The sequence below is a fragment of the Neolamprologus multifasciatus genome, chromosome 15 (genome assembly GCF_963576455.1).
Source record: "Neolamprologus multifasciatus chromosome 15, fNeoMul1.2, whole genome shotgun sequence".
NCBI lineage: Eukaryota > Metazoa > Chordata > Actinopteri > Cichliformes > Cichlidae > Neolamprologus > Neolamprologus multifasciatus.
Window position 1 is genome coordinate 968379 of NC_140453.1, and position 7074 is coordinate 975452.

A 7074-nucleotide genomic window follows, 5' to 3' on the forward strand; every position below is an offset into this window, starting at 1 on the left:
TGAGCTGAGCTGTTAAGCAGCTAAAATTATGAGGATTTCTTATTAGTGCCCCCCCCACCTCCCCCGTCCCTACACTATTTAGGTGCTCGCGTTGGGGTGGATGATTGAGCCGCCTCGTTGGTGTGGTAATGTCTCGCTCTGCAGCAGGGAGGTGGGAGAGACGGCGGCTCAACTATCTGCTCTCTACTGCACCGCAGAGAAGACTTCAATGGATTTCCTCTCCTGGCGCTGGTTGAACCCAATTACACTTGAAGCAATAAATCCTTAGCAATGCAATTTCCCCTCCAGAGGAGATGTGCCGGGCTTCCCCCCCCTGCGCTCTCCGCTGCTGTCTCTTTGCTCTGCAACACTCAAACGGTGTTTCTCCCTCAGCCACTCTGCTCCCTCCTCTGTCTGTCACTCATTCGTTGGATTTCTCTGGTTTCTCCCTGCTGTTCCTCTCTGTCTTTATCCGTCCTCAGCTCCCTCTAATGCTCATTCCATCCCTTATTACATCATGCTCCCTGCGACCTTCCTGTCTGCCTCCTTTTTGCCCTGCAGATGGTTTTTCCTCCCTACATATCAGCATGTCCCCCTAAAACCTCTCCTGCAATCACCTCATCGTAGCAGCCCTGTTCTTCTTCACAGTCATCTTTGTCTTTCTGTCTGAAGTGCATTCCTCCTCACATGGAAGAATGTTCCAGAGAAAAAAATGTAAGACATTTGTTTGCATACTTTATTAATCCCCTGTAGGGAAATTACTCAGTGGGCAACCACCAATCCAGCACCCAGGGAGCGGCATGTAGGGACGGTACGTTGCTCAGGGGAACCTCAGGGTCGCTGTTCGCTGGATTTGAACCCCCAACCATCCCATCATGGAGCAAATGCGCTGCCCCCTGGGCTGGTGTTTTTACCTGTTGTGGATGGCAGGTCAAAGTTGGATCCTGCCTCACGCATCTTTCAGCAGCTGTTTCATTTTTCAGCCCAAACTTCTGACAGGTCTGGCATCAGTACACGAAGCAAATTTGGATTCTGTGTTTGAAGAGAATACAGACTCGTATTAACCCCTATATGTTATCATGTGACTCTTATTAATTGTGCATACAGCTTTGCACCATCAGGGTCTGAACGCTGGACTAAATTAACTGAGACTGTCAGCACCAGGTGTTAGCAGGACATTTTTCCAGCTGTGTGATTCCAAAGATCAAGTTTGTATCTCGCTAATGCCGAAGTGCTGCAGAGGAAGCGAGGCCAACGCCTTGAGCTGTGATGGTACAGAACAATTCCACTGGGGATGGGATTAGTCTGCCATGAGGTGCGTATCAAAGTAGCATCGGCGTGAATAACAGGACTCAAAAATGTTTCGATACTGTGGCTGGACGGAGTGTGTAGGTGGATAAATGTGCTGCTGCTGACAGGTCGTTGAAGCCTTGCTGTTGCTTCTTCAAACAGCATCTGGAAGCTGCTTCTGGCCCGAGGCCAGAGCCTTGTTTTATTTCACTGATTACACTCTTCAGGTGCACAACAGAGACCAGGAGGGTTTCTGAGTAACAGCGCAGAGAGAACGGCACTCGCTCTGCAAAGAAGCCATAATGAGCCGTTTGATTTTGCTCATAAAATAAAGCCATTATGAATTTGATTGATTGCGCTCAGGTTAATGCGTAATCGATAAAAGGCAGATCAATGAACTGTGTGCTCTACATTTCGCTCGTCTAGTTTCCACCCAAACTCGTGTCTCTGCTGTACACGTTTCAAATGTTTTTACACTCTTAGGAAGCTTTTACATGCTCACCGTGTCAGTGCTGAGGAGTCCATCTCTGGACACAATGTGTCCCATGACTTATTTCAGAAGCTTGTCCACCTCGAAGGGCAACTCAGATCGTATGGATACCAATCTGAGATTATCGCAGGCGTCACCATCGTGTTTTTCCTGAGGGTCAGCGCTGTCAACGCCAGCGGTCACGCTGTGACATTTCTAAAGGAACCAGCAGGGACATGCATATAATTGACATTCAGAGGAGACACGCAGATGTTCGTCATTTGGTTTGTTCTGTCATGCAAATGACTTTTTTTGGTAAGCTTCTCAGTGATTAGTTTGAAGGTTAAAAAAAATCAAATCTCTAAACTGTGAATTTGCTTTATTCCACTTCTTCCTGGTGGGAAGTGCACACGTGATCTGCTTCATATCACCACAGTTTCCTGCTCTCTCAGATCTTCATCTGCCGCTCATCTTCTTCCTCCTGCTCGCCGTCCACTGTGGGGCTCAGAGCTTTCAGTCGCTCTGCTCCTCGGCTCAGGAACTCACTCAGATTTCCTTATTTAAGTCACAACTCCAAACCTACGTGTCTAAACTGGCTTACTCGCTTTAAAACAGATTTTACTTGCTGTCAAATCATGTTTTTTTTGTTTGTGTTTTTAATTTATCATTTGTGGTTGTATTTTGCTGGTTTCTGTATTTTAATTTATTAGAATCTATTTTAATCGACTGTGTTATTGATGTCTTTTTCTCTCTGTAAGGTGACCTTGGGTTTTAGAAAGGCGTCCTCAAATGAAATATTATTATTATTATTATGGATTTTGAGCAGTGTGCATATGAGAACTCACACTATCAGCAGACCTAAGCTGTAGCTACATAATCAGGTCAGGACCTGAACACTTCAGGCGTGTGAACTTCCCTCAGCCTGTGTTTGAGTAGACGAGCGTGTATATTTACTCTGAGCATGCACCACTATTTCATTTCTCAAGCTCAGCATAATTGTTAGCTGTGCACCTGCAGTGGCCACGTCGCTGTTCTTTTAGATTCTTTTTTGGTCGTCAGCAGTGAAGCTACAGAAACATTTTGTTGTGGCAAATGCAGATGGACCCAGGAAGCAGAACGCTCGGAGGCAGAGTTGCGGTGAAGACAGTTTATTTACAGTGAGGGGGAGGTATTTACAAGGACAAAAAATATATACAGTGTATAAATGGGGACGCGGAGCCAGGACGTGCAGGTGACGGAAACACACACAGGTGGTGCACTCGATCTAAAAAAGGAGAGGGACGAGAATTAGGAGGGTCTTGCCCGATAACCGAGAAAAGCTTAAAGTAAACTTTACCGAGAGTTGGAGAGCTTACTTGGTACTGTTTGATGCCAAAACCTCCAGACGGAAAACAAACCAGTCGAGGGAAAAATCCTGGGGAGGAAACAAAACTCCTTACAGTCACCAAAATAATCCAAGGGCTCCAGCAGGCAGGGGCAGAATTACAGACGCTCCAAAAAAACGTCAATACTCTGACACTAGTCCTCTGTCAGGTAGCTCCTAAAGACACTTCTGATGAGTCACAGGTGTGCCAGGTTCAGTGACTCACTGCCCCGCCTACCTATACAAAGAGGGAGGCACCAAAAAACGCATACAGACAAAACACCACATAACCAGAACCCAACTCCTCACACATTTGGATCAAAATCTGGAAAACTACACTCACGAGTTCACGCTGCACACGGCCACAACCGTGTAGATTTGAAAGAGGAGCTCCTCCACAAACAGTGACGTGGTTGTTGTTGTAGAACAGAGGCTTATAATGTGACATATGTACTGTCGGTGCTTGTTAGCTCTGCACAGCACTGTCAGCCCTCTGAGACCCAGCAGCCCAAATTTAGTCTAATGAAACCCGACCTCTCTGGAGCCTTCAAAAACATCCTTCCACAAAGACCAGAGACTGTCCACTTCCAGCCTCTGCACCACCTCCATGAACTCAAACTATTATTGGATATTTATATTTCAGGCTGAAGTAGTTTTAAAACGCTGTGGCATTCAAAGTGGGAAAAGTATTCATGTATAACACTCAGACGTTTGAGGGCAGGGGGCATTAATTTATTTTATTTTCCTGGATGAGTTAAAAAAGCATCCAAATCTATGTTTCTGCCAATCATTGACCATCTCAGTGCCCTAATACAAATAATATTCATATACTTCTAAAATGTAGGTCATGGAAATGACTTTAGTGTGTTGTTGTTGTTTTTTCAATAAAAAACAGTGGGACCATGTAAACATACTGACCTTTGAAGGGTTAAAATCCAAAAAATATTATTAAAAGTGATTAATAATTGATCCCTATATTTCAGGCTGAAGTAGTTTTAAATACTGATTAATTTAAAGTAGAAAAAATATTACTACATAATATTTTTACACCAGTTTTTTGGGTGATGGCATTTTGTGGCCAGACAGTTTTTCAGGATCCTCTAAATCACAATAAAAGCTTTTATACGGGAGTTTAGGCTGTGCTGAAGAAAGAAGTTCATCACACCAAATGTTGACTTTCAATCTCATTAGAGTTGTACAACCATGTGTCAGGTTGCGCTGTGTGCAGGCAGGAATGGTGGACCCAAAGTGCAAACTCCAGAGACAGGAAGTAACTCAAAACAGCTTTAATTCGACCGACCGACCGACCGACCGACCGACCGACCGACCGACCGACCGACCGACCGACCGACCGACCGACCGACCGACCGACCGACCGACCGACCGACCGACCGACCGACCGACCGACCGACCGACCGACCGACCGACCGACCGACCGACCGCACAGCAAGATGAGGGTCGATCACTACACGGACACAGAGAAACACAGGGCTTAAATACACAGAGGGAGCAATCAGGGAATGGGTAACAGGAGGGAAACACAGCTGGGGCAAATCAGGCCTAACGAGACAAAGGAAGCAAAACCAGACGCATTTACATGAGACACAGACTTTCAAAGTAAAACAGGAACAATAACACAGACTGAACTTACAGACACAGGCACTACAGAGGGAACAGAGACGTGGGACCAGGGCAGACAGACACTGACTGGACACGGGGATATAGCAGACAGGGGAGACAACAACTAAGGATTACACAGAGACATAAACCAAAAGACAGAACTCTAACAAAGAAACCAAAGACTAGAAATTATAAATAATATAATAAACTCAAAAACTCTGGGTCAACCACCCAGGCATCCTAACACCATGTCCCATTTATATTTATATTTTAGCAAAATATAAAGAAATGCAGTGTGCTCAAGTACTGCATTGATATCGTATGAAATATACGATAAAATACTGACACACTCAAACACACCTTGCACAGTTTTGAGTCGACGATTTCTCTCCAAACAATAATTTTCAAACGTATATTCATGTAAAGAGCGCGTGATCAAGTTTGACGTCAGAGCAGAAGAAACGTTTTGTTTGTTCATTTACATTTTTTACACAACCAACTGAAAATGTGTTGGTCGGTGGAGTTTAACAGGGAAACATTAAGACCCTTCATTTGTAATGTAACCCCCCCGCCCGCCCCGAGGGGAGTTTCTCTGAAACAGAGGAGTAATGCACAGCAACGACTCTGCAGCATCGTTCCTTAAGATACGCCTGTGAATATTTAATGGAGCTGCTTTTGAAAGCCTATTTTTATCATCTTGGCTCAATAATTCAAAGCACCCTCCTCCTGTTCTTATCTGCAGCTCTGTGTGTGGGTGCGTCGCTGTGCCGCACATGCATGTTTGTCTTGTGTGTTCCACTGTGGTGTTTTGTGAAGCGTGTGACAGCGAAGCAGAAACACTTTGTTGTGGTCTGCGTCAGTCGCTGGGTAATTCGTCTGCCCCCACGCTGGGCTATCAAAGACGCCCAGCCGAGGACATAATTTCAAGATTCGCGTGCCTCTGACCAGTTTTTCATCCTATCAAACTCTGCGGGGAGTTCGGGGATCTGTGAGCTTCAGAATATTTCCAACAACAACTGAGATGAGAACGAAAGCATAACGAGAAACGGCCAAATTGTCCCGCAGCTTGGAAGTCCTATTTCCTGTACTCGGTTTACCCTCGAGTCTGAAATCTCGTCATGAAAAGGTCTGCGTTTGAATAATAAAACCTTAATCAAGCTCAGCCAAACGCCCGGCACTTGACCTACAATCAAACAGCCAAGTGGGCAATCAGAGAGCTGCTATTTCTCTTTCTTTCTTACATTCGTATCACCGCATCTAATCAGGACAGGTTTGGATAGGGAGTCCTTTCTGAATGTGCCGACCTTCCAGCGCTGCCACAGAGCAGATTTCAGTTGATTTAATTAGACGCAATTACGACAGCCTTGAGTCCAGTGAAGAGAAACAATGCAAGGACGTTTGACATCCTAACGAGGCCTGTGGGCTTTGTCATTTGGCGGGGTAATAATTTGTTTGACGACAGGATGGAAGTATAACCGCTTCTCCTGCACCCACACAAAACAGTAGCAGCTCAGTCCTCAATGCTACATCTGTGAAATGACCTTAACTAGGGATGCACTGGGGGGCCGATACTATGATACGATAAAATGTGTGTGTACTCATACTCGTAAAAGTTAACCGATACCATGAACCGATACTAACTTATTTCATTAATCAGAGGGTGGCTTGTCATTTCTGTTGTAGTTTTTTAGATTGGCCACTAGGGGGGCAATTATTATTTTATTTATTATTTATTTTATAATTTTTTATATTTTATTATTTATTTAATAATAATTATTTTGTTTGTTTGTTTACAATATGGACACTCTGCAATAATTTAAAAGTTTATTTTATTCCAAACAGAAGTGTTTATTTATTATTCTGAAAGCTCGAGACAGTGCCAATAGTTCAGTGATATTTTGTTAAATTACAATGTGGAGACTAATTTAACAGAAGTGCTTATTTTTCACTTGAAATTTTTTTGTGGTCATTTTTATTAAGATTTTATTTTTTATCGGCAGAGAATAAAATAAAACCTGTCTTCCAATTCATTGTATTTGTGTGTGTGTGTGTGTGTGTGTGTGTGTGGTGGAAGTATCGTTTTTTTGTACTCTGTATCGGCAAGTACTCAGATCCAAGTATCGTATCGGTTTGAAAAAATTGGTATTGTTCTATCCCTAACCTTAACCTATTTGTTTCCGCCAGTTCAAAAAATCTTCCTTGACGTTGTGGACCTTGTCAGGCCTGCAGCTCCGAGTCCAGCTTTCCTAGTGTCTTCCTGCATCTTGTTAAGTCTGTCTCTGTGTAAAGGTTTTTTCCTTTTTATGTTATTTCCTGTTTTATTTTGGTAGTCTCTCGCCTGTATTTGCTTTAA